Source organism: Athene cunicularia, assembly GCF_003259725.1.
Source record: "Athene cunicularia isolate RWA chromosome 14 unlocalized genomic scaffold, athCun1 chr14_part1, whole genome shotgun sequence".
NCBI lineage: Eukaryota > Metazoa > Chordata > Aves > Strigiformes > Strigidae > Athene > Athene cunicularia.
In genome coordinates this window covers 3,905,485-3,918,777 of record NW_020799118.1, presented here as the reverse complement: position 1 = coordinate 3,918,777, position 13,293 = coordinate 3,905,485, and the positions used below count along the sequence as shown (strand labels likewise).

Genomic DNA, 13,293 nt, shown 5'->3' with positions numbered 1-13,293 from the left:
TTTAGAGTAAATTTTGCAGAAATGATCCAATCCTCCCACATGAAGTGCCTAAATCCCTTCGTTTTGTCTTTAACATGAAATGCAAATGTAGGATAGCTCGGGAAAAACCAGAATCAAAACTAGGAATAAGGACAAGAAGGTCAGAATTGTATAAAAGGTCTCTTAAGGAAAGAGGAAACAAAGCTGGCTTGTATTTTAAAACTACGTATCTTTTTACCTGCCTTATTATTCTTCTCCTTTCTTCCTCTCCTCTCTTTGTCTCTCTCTCCCCAGCAGTGGCCAGGCAGATCCTCTTTCCAGCAGGTATATGTAGGTTGCTCCAAAGCAACTAAGAAATCCTAACCACGGTATGTGTGTTCACAGTGCCTCTGACTCGCCCTCTGTTAGAGCTCATGAAGGGCACTCTAAAACGTATGCTTACCTGTGTGCACTGATTTCAGGACTCTGTCACATCTAAGGGGCATAGTAGGAGTGTCCTGAAGATTTCTGTAGTAATTCCAGCTGTCAAATCTCTCGTCCTCCATTTAACAAAGTACCAGCAAGATCAAACAGGGGATTTTCTGTATTCTACACCTAAAGCAATGGAAACACATAACAGTGATTTTAATCCTCCCTGTTAAACAGTACATGAAGAGTAGTGTTTCCAGTCCCTCCCCCTCTTGCCCAGCTCTTTCCTCTGACCTTTTCACTTCTGGCTGTGGCTGGAAAGTGAAGTAAACAGTCCATCTGGTAAAGGGCTATGGAAGAATTTGAGCCATGTTCAGGAGTAGAGCAAAGCCACATTTTCTGAAGAGACTGCAATATTTACAGTTAGTGGGGAAGGGACACCTTTAAAATAATAACATTTGCAGCACGTCACCCACCAGGACCCTGGGGGTCTCTGTCCCACAGAGAGCAGCAGGGTGAGAACTGTTCGGCAGGGTCCTGCTGGGACATGACCCAGCCCTGCTCCAGTGCAGTGCACCACTGCAACACTCCTGTGAACGTGCAGGCAGCAAGACTGAGGCTTCCCTGACTTTCAAAAAGACTGAAACACACGTTCACTTTCAGAGTAGGTTAATTTACATACCATGCTGCAGCTGTAAAACGTTTGCTAAACCTAATTAATAGAACTGCAGGTGTTCAGAGAATCTTGTTAATTCAGCCATGAAGAGTTATTGAACTCAGTAGGAGCATCCTGAATGACAAGCACAACCTTACCCACTGTGAACATGTGGTCACACTAATTCTGTTATGATTGAAGTCATTTACAAGAAGTGCAGCTTCAGCTGCAGTCAGCGCTGATGCTATTTTCAACAGTCAAGAAAAAAAAGTGTCCCCTAGGGCAACACACTGACCGTATCTACCCATCAATACTCTGCACCCTGCGTGTACTTAATCCTTTATGAACAATGTATCCCCTCCTGAGCCTTCTTCAGAGGCGGTGTCAGCTCTTTCTGTTGTGCTGGGCTGTCATTCAGTCCCTGCCTCTCCTTCCACCCCTCCATTCATGGTGCTGACAGCTGCGTGAGCAATGCATTTATTCATTAATTCCAGCTTTGAGACAAAGGCCATGTAACAGCAACTTAATTTGGACTCTGCATTGCTTTCTGTGCAAAGTATAATCTAACAAACAACTGCACATGCAGTATATTTCCAGGCTGTTTCTCCCAATTGCAAAGAAGTGCCATGCAAGACTTCATTGCCACCGACGTGTCTGTTGTCGTATTTCTGCACAGTACTCAGATCCTGTCACTGCATCTGACTTTTTCCTCCTATGCTGGTTTTGGCTGGGATAAATTTTCTCCATAATAGGCAGTATGGGGCCATGTTTTGGACTTGTGCTGGAAACAGTGTTGGTAACACCGGGATGTTTTTGTTGCTGCTGAGCAGCACTTACACAGAGTCGAGGCCTTTTCTGCCTCTGAGCCCACCCCAGCAGCGAGGGGCTGGGGGGGCACAAGGGGCTCAGAGGGGACACAGCCGGGACAGCTGACCCCGACTGACCCAAGGGACATCCCAGCCCAGGGGGCGTCATGCTCAGCAGATAAAGCTGGGGCAGGAGGAGCAAGGGGGGACGTTCGGAGCGATGGCGTTTGTCTGCCCAAGTCCCCGTGAGGTGTGATGGAGCCCGGCTGTCCTGGGGAGGGCTGAGCCCCTGCCTGCCCGTGGGAAGCGGGGAATGAATCCCTTGTTTGGCTTTGCTTGCATGTACCTGTTAAACTGTCTTTATCTCAGCCCACAAGTTTTCTCTTTTACCTTTCCAATTCTCCCCCCCAACCAGGGGAGAGTGAGCGAGCAGCTGTGTGGGGCTCAGTTGACGGCTGGAGTTAAACTATTGACACTTCCACAGATGTTTGCCAACACAGCAGCCAAATCTGCTACACCTGGGTCCAATTTGCTCTTTGTGTCACCATGAAGTAACAGAAACACAGGCCAGCAGGGAGTGTAAAGAGAAGCCCAACTTCTCCCATAAGGTAGCTACATGCCAAAAGTATTTCCCCTCTGTCTGGAACTCAGTGACATGCTTTGGATGTGGTTATTGAAGACAAGAGCAATAGAGGTGATGCCTGTACATAGCAAAGCAATTACCCTATAGTCTTCAGCTATAGAAGAACAGATACTGTGAGGATGCAATAGCAGCCAAACAGAAGAAATCAAATAACTAACCATACCACCAGCCACATTTGCTCAGCATCCTTTGTTCTGCTCCTCTTGATAGTACTAGCAAGGCAAAGTAGGATCACCTTTCTGTTACAGGTATATTTTTTCTAGCTCCCAGGCATGTAGAAGAATGATAAATCCAGTCATCACTCTTTAAGAGTTCTGTCTCCTTCCTTGAATCACTACTGCCTGGCCTGCTTCTGCATGTGAGCACAAAGATTCATCGTCACTCACAGAGAGTTTTAGAGGTTTTTTTTGTTCTCTGCTGCTAACCTAAATAAAGCAACTGTGAAGATTTGCTCATTTTTTATTGAATAAGATCCACTGGCTGCTGTGCTGTGCTTGTAGGTGTGCGTAATCCCTCCAAACATGGCTGTGGAAGTAAAGTCCTGAGTGAGTGGTAAAAAAGGGGAACTTTCTTTACATGATTAATATGTTTCTAATCAGAGGCTTCTTATACAATTATCTATTGCCAAATGCTTATCACTTCTTCCACAGAAATACTCATTAAATTCCTCTTTCTTCCCAATGCAATGAATTCTTTTTTAGTTCTATTTTTGTTACAGGACAGGGTTATTTGGTTTAACAGTATCCTTGTTTACACATGATTTTGAATTCTACAGCCTGTAGTTGTCTATACTGAATATAGTGGGCCAAAACATGCTCAGGTTTAGTGAGATATTTCATGGGCAGATCTGGAATGGTGCTGGGATGCCTCAGAGGACGCTCTGACCCAGACATCTGTGCACTTGCAGTATTTTATGGGCTCAGGGTGTATACGCAGTGTTGTTAGCTTAATACTTGTGAATCAGATCTAGTGATCACTGGTGGGACATTAGTTCCACAGAGCCACTTTACTTACCTTTTTACAGCATCTTTGCATGCCATAGAGATTTGAAGGCTAGGATATACCAATACATTCATCTGGTTTGATGGTTTGACTTTCTGTATATAAAAAAAAGGCCTGCAAAGTTTCACCAGGAATTTTCTGCAGTGCAGAAGTTATTCCTGCAAAGCACATAGCTATGCCTGCTGCATAAGTGAACATTATCAAAGCCAGTTATGTGTAATTAAACTTTAGCAGAGTTTTTAGGCAGACATCCAGCCTCAACTGAACGATGTCAAGTGCTAAAGAATTTACTGTGTTATTCCATGTGCTCTTCCACCAGTTAACACACTGGCATCATTACAATGCAACTTATCTTTTCCAGTCATCAACATGTCTGGCCAGCCATGGTTCCCTTTCTATTTGGGATTACAATAGCAGCATGGCATGACTGTAGGTGGAGAGGGAATAAAGCCCTAAAGTTGATGATGGGACATTTTTTCTTGTAACCTGACAGAATAGGGGTGGGCATAAGGTATGTAAGGTGAGCTAGTAGACACCCAGGATTTACTGAGCTTGGTAGCAAGAGAGGAGAGTCTTGATCATCAGTCTTAGTTGAGCACACTGGGAAAGGTATCTGAAGTTGTTATAAATCAGTTTCCTCCCTCTCTCAGGCAGCTGAAATGCAGGTAGTGAAGAAACTGTAACTGCTGCACTAAAATAAGATGTGCAGGCTACACAGACAAAAGATCTGGAAAGAGGCACCCAGTGGGATAGATCAGTAGGATAAGTAGTTTATGCCTTTACTTAGATGCTGTCAAGTCTCTTGAAGTTTCTGTGCTCTATTGTAGTTGTTTTTCATAGTATAAATATACATCCTGGCTCTGTTAAAAAAGCAAACAACTATTAGGCACTTCCTTATTCTACTGCTAACTGGCCTCCTGATCACTGCAGACCTTGAGTAGCAGGAGAGATCAGTGGTTTCAACAGTCAAGACACATAATATGTTCACAGGTGAACCTGTTAATGATGAGAAAGGAGAAGAATGAACTTAGTTCAAGCAAGAAAAAAGTAGGAAAAATAATCAGCAAATTTTCAGAGGAGCTAGTAGTAAAGGGTGGCTTTACTGTGATGAATGCTGGGGCAGAGAATAGGGGATAGGGAAATAGCTTGAAAGGAAGACACAAGGGGGAAAAAAAATCTCAAGGTCTGTACTTTCTGTATAGCTATAAAGCCATCCTTTACTTTGGTTACAGTGCTCCCAGGTGAAGTCAGCAGAGAGTGAAAAGTTACCAGTGTACTGGCAGATAAATTTGTTGTCACTATAAAGGAAGCCTCTGAATTCAGTTACCTTTATCTTAGATGGAAGATCTTAGATAATTTCACCAATCCCTTCCATCTTTCACAAAGTTTAATCTGAAAATAAGGTGCTTCACTATACTGGTCCGACCAGCACCCTAGAGATAGCATTAGCACAGGCCCGCCAGCAGCTGTATCAAGTCACAGGACTGTGGAGTTCCCAGCACTGCCCCGTTCCCACGGATCCTGAATCGGACACTTTGCAAGACACAGTGTGAATGTGAAGAGATAGGAAGGATACTGGGGACCCATTTTTTCTCTTTGTAAATCTGCCCTAGTCATGGTATTTACCATGGGAAAAATAAAAACATTAACCATATTCAGTTGTAGGTTTATCATATCAGATCGTACAAACATCTGAACTGAAATCTTAGCTCCTGAAATCCAATTCCAGGGAAGATCAACTTTTCTATAGATAATATTATAACTAAGTATCTTTTAAAAATTAAATCTAAGAGCTAAGATGGATCACAGAGATTTCTTACTTGACAGAGACCCAGCTAACTCACAGGTGGAGGGTGATGTGAAACCATATTTATGCTGTTCAGTTTGGATACTAAGCATGTGTATACCAGATAGCCTGCAGTTTCCTGCCCCCATTCCTTCCAGCTCTGCAGAGTATTTGCAAGTCTCCCCTGTGCCCTTCAAACTGAAACGGATAACTGTGTTACATTTTCACCCTAACCAAATCTTCCCCAAATCAACTTCCCTACAGCAGAAACTAATTATTACTAGAATTTGAGTCAGATTGAACTTTCAGGCTGAGATTTTAGGTATTCTCTCTGGGATCTGAACAACTTCTGGTTCCCAGACAGAGCACTTTTCAAAAACAGAAGCAAACATAAAATCTTATCCCAAAAACGTTACAACACAGACTTGACCGAGGTTTACAGATTTTGTAACACTCAGTGAAATAGTCTTGTTTGGTTATTTCTTGATCTGTCTGTATACCACCACTGTTCAGGCAGCCTAGAAAGATCTGGAGATGGAGTTTGTATATGCTGTAAACTCATGACACCAAAGTAGGATAGGTATGATTGCTAACATTATCAGCAGGATGAAGTTGGGAGATACATATACTACACAGGGAGTAAGTCTACTAGGTACTTTCTTAGCTCTCCACAGATAAAAAAAAATCAGTAAACCTTTGCTTGCTAGACTCTTCTGGCATGTATTCTACACACACAATCTGTTCAGAAATAGTTTTGCCAAATGCTTCAGAGATTATGTCAGGTTTTCTATCCCCCTTACACTCCCCCTTGCTCTCACCAGGTAAGCAGCTACTTTAAACAGCTGACCCAGGTGCAAATCAAAAGCTTTCAGAGACAGATGCCTAATTGCCAGGGAGCAATTAGCTCTGCAAATTAGGTGCCTAAAAGACATGATGTGAACCCTTCCCCAGATTCCTCCCTGGTTCCCAACAAGGCCAGCCATACAAGGTAAAATGAAGAGAGCCATGAAGGCTTTATAAATATTGCATAGCAGTTGCTTTCTGTTTAAAACAAACTGAAACTACAGTTCAGTACATCAAGCATTTTTCAGCCATAAGATAGAAATTTCCCATTTCAAGTAGAGGGATCTTCTTTATCTAGTCTCACACAGTTAATCAGTAATTATGTGATTAATGGTAAATCCATCACTGTCCAGTGGCTAAACGTACCATGTGTAAGTTACTATCTTAGGTGAATGCAGGTCTTCTTGGTTTTGGAAAACCTGGAAGAATGAAAAAGCAGGAAGAATTATGGTTTTGTAGGAAGAGAAGAAAATACCTGGCTGCCAGTTTTACACAGACACTCTGACAACAGAAGCTTTTCTCAGACAAGACAGTATAATAGGGCAGTAGTCTAGAGCACAAGCTACACTCCTGCAGTTCACAGATCTGCAAGGTATCACGTAACTATCACCTATACGTATTTGGCATGTACCATATCTGTATAATTTTATGCAAAGTAGATGGTACCTTTCTTAAAGGTGATAATACCAGTTCAAGTGTTCTCAGTCCAGCACATTATGTAATGTAATTTCCATTTTCATACAAGAGTTTCTGGCTGCTGTAAATTTTCTCATTACTGTTGCTGCCCAGAAAAAGCCAGTGGCTGGCTGAGCTGTGTTAACAGAGCAGACAATCAACCTGCCCTTCCGCATATGCATGCTATAGTTTTCCTCTCTATTTACATTAACTACAAAGGTCCAGGTGTACAATGGCATTTAGAAAAAAAAAAAAAAAAAAAAAAGGCTGCAATGAGAGAAATCTTAGACCTTTCAGGGGATTAATGACTGGCCCAGAGAGCAGAGCTGTCTAAACCATCTCAAGTCTTATGCATGAAGTGGTTTATAGCATTCAGTATGCTGTTGTACACTGGGTTTATATACACTTCCAACAATTAATATGTGTACATCTGCTGCTGCAGTTCATCAGTTCACTGTAAAAAGCAGTTAACTTCTTTCTGGAGTGGATAGCTGAAGCAGCAGGAGTCCAGAAGAAGGCTCAGAGATGACAGGAGTGTTTGCACACAGGGACAGTGGCTCTTGGGTTTCTCTGCCTTTTGCTAAAGCCTGAGACGCCAGACACGACGCATCTCACGGGGTGGTGCAGATGACCTTCTCAGCTGGCCTGTTTGTCTTTAGGGCCAGGCTGACTGTCATGAGGGGAGTCCAGCTCACATGGGCAAATAGGGGATACTTTAATGCATGGCGCTTTCAACAGGCTACAGTGCCATTTGTCCTGGAGGGTTAAATAAGAATATCTCACCTAATTTGTGTGTTGCAGTTGTAAAGGTCTCATGCGGTGGTGAGACTAAATGTCTTCAACTTTCTGCCAGGGACACACAGTTTTGAGGACTTTAAGCTTAGTAGAGAACACACTGCAAACACCTCCTATCTTCTAATGCTTAAAGCCACACAGTCCCTGGTCAGAGGGATTTTCTCTGGAGCCTAAACACAATTGAAGGCAGACAGCTTTTGTTTTAGGAGCAGAGAGTGAGGAGGAATGTGAAATCGCATGGCCTATGCTCCATTTAGCCACAGAAGTACTTGGGATAGGAAAAGGAAATAGGAGAGAACAGAAATACAGCCTTTGGGTGAAGTGCTGCTGAAATGGGACCTAGGACTGAACTCCTGACAAGGAAACTATCTCCTGCTCTATGATTCTGCAGTCTCGCATTATATAGTTTGTACAAAACATCTCTTCATAAATAGTTTGAGTGAAGCATTATAGCTCAGACTCATGGACAGAGCTCTTCCCAAGGCAGTAGGAACCCTTCATTTCATTCTGACTTTGCCAGCAAATTATTCTATAAATCATACGACTTCACCTTGTAAACTCCTCCAGCTCTTAACTGTATGGATCATTTAGACTGATCTTCCACATCACTTTTTTTTTTTTTTTTTTTTTTTTTTGACCATTAACTTACAATAACAGAGGACTCAGTAAAGAGACTTTTGGCATTTTTAGTTCATTATGGCCTATTCTCTTTCTAGTCCTTTTATAGTTGCCCTGCTGAAACCATGAAAAATTTCACAGTTTTCTGACAGTAGGATAAGTCTCTTGATTCTAACTCTGAGTCTATATATCTCTTTGCATCTTCATTCCCTTATCTGTGCAATGGGTATCATGCTTGAGTCCTTGAAAGTTTACTGTAATACATATATGTATTTAGGGAGAGCCGTTAACTCTGGGGAATAAAAGTACAAAGGCTTAGGTATCAAGAAGTATTTGCTGATCATTTTCTCATATGTCTAAGTATTATTTTATATCTACTTTTAAAGCAAATAACCCAACAAGGAAGAAGTTTTCATATGAACTGTGTAACCTGTATCTTTTTATTATGCTTTGGAACTAATAAAACCTATGCAATCTTTCTTCCTGATAAGTTTAATTTATGTGTATGCAAAACCATACACAAGCTCATTGCCAAGGTGAATACAATGATAGTTTCAATCACAGATACTGAAATAGCTTAGGACTTCCAAATCTGCATTAAAAGACACCAGTGAAGGGTACAGGTAAGGCTATGTCTGTATACTAAGTATAAAGTGAGGACTACACAGTCCAAGGCTGCCTTTTGCAGCCATCCATATTATTTTCTCCTTGCTCTGCTACATATCTCATTTCCTTTGTAATTTCAATACAGATTAAGAAAAATGCAGCACTTTTCACATCAGTCCACACTATGTTCTGGGACTGGAAGCCCAGATAGACAGGTTTCAGCAGTGACATTTCTACTGGGGAAGAATAATCTCTTCTGACTCCTTAAAGTTTAAAATACCACAGTTCATCTGTCAGACCTGACCTTCTGATCCAGGTGAAAGGAAAGGCTGACTGCTACATACAGTCTGCTGGAGCTGCACTGGGTACAAACCATTATCTGTTAATATCATAGACAAGCCCAGCTAAAGCCCAAAGGCAATGCTAAACACAACCACAGGCATACTCCAGGCTGGTATAAATAGGCTTTGAGTAAATTTATGAGCGTATGGGTAATTCCACTAGCTTGAATGATGACTATTGGTGGAACAAAAAAAAATACTGCAGGGCCTTACTCAAGCAAATGACTGGTTTAAATAATGGCCAGCAGTCTTCAGGATTTCTTACAGAGCCTAATTCAATCTTTAGTGAAGTCAACAGAACTGAGCTCAAAACTGACCTTGAGAGAAAATGTTTTCTCTCTAAAGGAAAATCTGTGAAGACTGTAACATGTCAGAGGAAAGCATGCTGGAAGGCTGGGAAATTTCGGAAGGAGGTAATGCATTTGAGAGAGCCAGAGAAAACATGAGCTGCGTTTTGAAAGAATTGCACAGAGGGAATAACAGCTGCAAGGACATACAGGTGGTTCTCCAAAGTTCTCTTGCCAGCTGTAATTTTTGTTATAAAAAAGGTGTTCCAAGTGCAGAACAGATGTACAGCTAGTCTAGAGCTTTTTACTCCAAGATTCAGACATGTTACATAATCCAGCATAGTCCTAAAACTGCTCAGTTTCCACCGACAGTGGTGAAGGCTTAAGCCCTGCCTGAGGACTTGGAGAAGCCATTTAATTAATCATTATACAAGTTATGCTACTGTTGGTCCAAATTTTTAAAGCTTGAGTTTACTGCAGGTCAGTTTTAACAGCCTATAGTGCTTGAGCTGAATGCAATCATAGAAGAGAATCATAGAATGATTTAGATTGGAAAGGACCTTAAAGACCATCCAGTTCCACCCCCCTGCCATGGGCCACCTTCCACTCGCCCAGGTTGCCCAAAGCCCCGTCCAACCTGGCCTGGAACCCTTCCAGGGAGGAGGCAGCCACAGCTTCTCCGGGCAGCCTGTGCCAGTGTCTCATCCCCCTCACAGGGGAGAATTTCTTCCTTACATCTAATCTAAATCTTCTCTCCTTCAGTTTAAAACTGGTACTCCTCATCCTATCCCTACACCCCCTGATCAAGAGTCCCTCCCCCCTTTCCTGTAGCCCCTTTAAGTACTGGGAGGCTGCTCTAAGGTCTCCCCAGAGCCTTCTCTTCTCCAGCTGAACCCCCCAACTCTCTCAGCCTGTCCTCACAGGGGGGTGCTCCAGCCCCCTGATCATCTTTGTGGCCTCCTCTGGACCTGCTTGAGCAGGTCCGTGCCCTTCTGATGTTGGTGCCCCCAGAGCTGGACACAGCCCTGCAGGGGGGGGTCTCACCAGAGCAGAGCAGAGGGGGAGAATCCCCCCCTCACCCTGCTGCCCACCCTGCTCTGGGTGCAGCCCAGGACACGGTTGGCTTTCTGGGCTGTGAGCACACATTGCTGGCTCACAGTCAGTTTTCCATCCACTGACACCCCAAGTCCTTCTCCTTGGGGCTGCTCTCAATCCACTCCTGGCCCAACCTGTGTCTGTGCTTGGGATTGCCCCGACCCATGGGCAGGACCTTGCCCTTGGCCTTGTTGAACTCCCGGAGGTTTGCACAGGCCACCTCTGCAGCCTGTCCAGTCCCTCTGGATGGCACATCCCTTCCCTCCAGCGTGTCCCCGCACCACACAGCTCGGTGTCGTTGGTGAACTTGCTGAGGGTGCCTCGATCCCACTGTCCACGGCACCGACCAAGATGTTAAACAGCGCCGGTGCCAACCCCGCCCCTGGGGAACGGCACTCGTCACTGCTCTGCACTTGGACATGGAGCCACCGACCGCAACTCTCTGAGTGCGACCACCCAGCCCATTCCTTACCCATGAGTGGTCCATCCATCAAATACATGTCTCTGCAATTTAGAGACAAGGATGTTTTGCAGGACAGTGTCAAAAGCTTTGCACAAGTCCAGAAAGATGATGTCAGGCACTCTTCCCTTACCTACTAGCACTGCAACTCCGTTGTAGAAGGCCACCAAATTTGTCAGGCACAATTTGCCCTTAGTGAAGCCATGTTGGCTGTCACCAATCACCTCCTTATTTTCCACATGCCCTAGCACAGTTTCCCAGAGGATCTTTTTCATGATCTTGTCAGGCACAGAGGTGAGACTGACCGGCCTGTAGTTCCCCAGGTCGCCTTTGTTTCCCTTTTTAAGAATGGGGGTTATGTTTCCCTTTTCCAATCAGTGGGAACTTCACTGGACTGCCATGACTTCTCAGATATGATGGATAGTGGCTTAGCCACTTCAGCCGCCAGTTCCCTCAGGACCTGTGGATGCATCTCACCAGGTCCCATGGACTTTGTGCACTTTCAGGTTCCTCAGATGTTCTTAAACCTGCTCTTCTTGTGCAGTGGATGGTTCTTCCTTCACCCAGTCCCTGCCTTTACCTTCTGTGTCTTGGATGGTGTGGCTGGAGCCCTTACTCTTGACTTGAATTCTCCTTTATTCAAGCTTAATCTACTTAAAGGGCACAATTAAGATAATGTGCTGTTTGTAGAGGAAAAAAAGGAAGGGAAGAGACACGTATTAAACACCTTCATAAGACAGTATCTTTTTTAATAACCATGAGCAAAGTATTTATGAAACTCCTCCAGTCTGAGTCATAAAGTCTTTATGTAGCAGGCAGATTATGAAAGTAGCTTGGCCTCACGAGTTCTAAAACATACAGAAGTGGCTGAATTTTAATACTGTGCATTGGGTTAGACGGTCATATATAGGTTTAGATGAAGACAGCTTTGGCCAAATGCAGCTCAGGAAGTTTTGTAAAACAGCACCTTGCAAAATTGTTCCAGAATCTAGAGGTTTAACCTGTGAAGACCATGTGTCACCCCGTCAAAACAGATTAAGGAAAAAGAAACTAAACTCAAAATAAGAACAACTATAGTCTACTCACTTTTACTTTAATCTCTTGCAGCTCTTCCTTTTGCTTAGTTACATAATGAGAAGCACAGATTTTACAGTATGTCACCGTAGTTCAACAGGCACTGGCATCCAAACGCAAGAAAAACAAATCCCTTCCTTTTAATTCGAGTCCATCCTGCTTCCCATGATTTCCTGTACTCCAGCGCAGTTCAGTTCCTAGGAAGAGTTGCACAATACAAACACACTGTTGCCTGTGCTAACAAAATAATTGACCTGCCATGAAAAAGCTGGCATAAATATGATCTCCTCTTGGTAACTACTAAACAGCTAAATTACATGTGGTAATGCTGTTTGCTATTAATGTCATTTAAAATGCTTACAAATCCAAACAGAACAGCCAGTGGCCTATTTCATGCACAGCGTAAAACAAAAGGCACATTTTACTGTAAAACAACCACACCAGAACCACTGCAGTTAAAGAACATATCTCACAGTCACAGTCCTCTAAATTTGCTGGTCAGATATGATCATGCAGGAAATTAAAGGCTGAGAAGGGGAAAAGAGCATCATCAAGCAATATTCACTAACACTGTTGATGATGGTAGAGGAGGGGAACAGCCAGCTTTTCACTGAACTCAGTTTTTGCTTTACAAATCAGTTCAGGTTTTCTGCTCTGTATGGTTCAAGTATTAAGAGGCTTGAGGAAGATGAGCTAGTCATATTCCAAATCTGGTAGCATTTTAATAATCTTACTGTAAGCTTAAATGAAAGAAATATCCTCATATGATCAAGCTGGAGCTCAGACTTGCAAACACTAATCCTGCTTTGCAAATACTCCAGTTTGTGACCTCTGCTTCAGCCACTTCAAGAAATGGAGCTGATAACCCAGAAGCGAGTCCAGGAGACTTAAGTGTCCATAGGAGAAGGAATAAGGATTTAACAGTGAAAAACTGAAATCCAGAAATGATTCTGGAGCCATGGCTAAATCACAGGATTTTTCAAGCATGGGGAGCAAATGAAGCAGCAGGTTGCAGACCTCCCCTGCTCTCTTCTCCTCAGCCCAGAGAGATGCTCTACTGTTTGTACAGCCTCCACAGACCGAAGTGCCTTCCCCTCCTTCACAGAAGCCTGTGTAGTGCAGGACCTTTGCCTCCGAGGGAGACAATAAGGACTTAAACCAAATCCTCTCCCACTGAATCTGTTCAGAAGCAAGTGCTCTGGCTACGAGAGTATGGGGGG

The 13,293-nt window shown here is 43.4% G+C and overlaps 1 long non-coding RNA gene across 2 annotated transcripts in view; it reads right to left on the bottom strand.

The window, feature by feature from the left end:
• Positions 1-6,811: 6,811 nt before the first annotated feature.
• LOC113485568 overlaps positions 6,812-13,293 on the bottom strand; it is a 45,295-nt gene continuing 38,813 nt past the window's right edge. For both annotated transcript variants that reach the window (XR_003399450.1, XR_003399449.1), the window contains 2 exons: positions 12,086-12,270; positions 6,812-6,903 (listed from right to left, as the gene is read on the bottom strand). This is a non-coding gene — a long non-coding RNA (uncharacterized LOC113485568). The remainder of the gene's footprint in view (positions 6,904-12,085; positions 12,271-13,293) is intronic.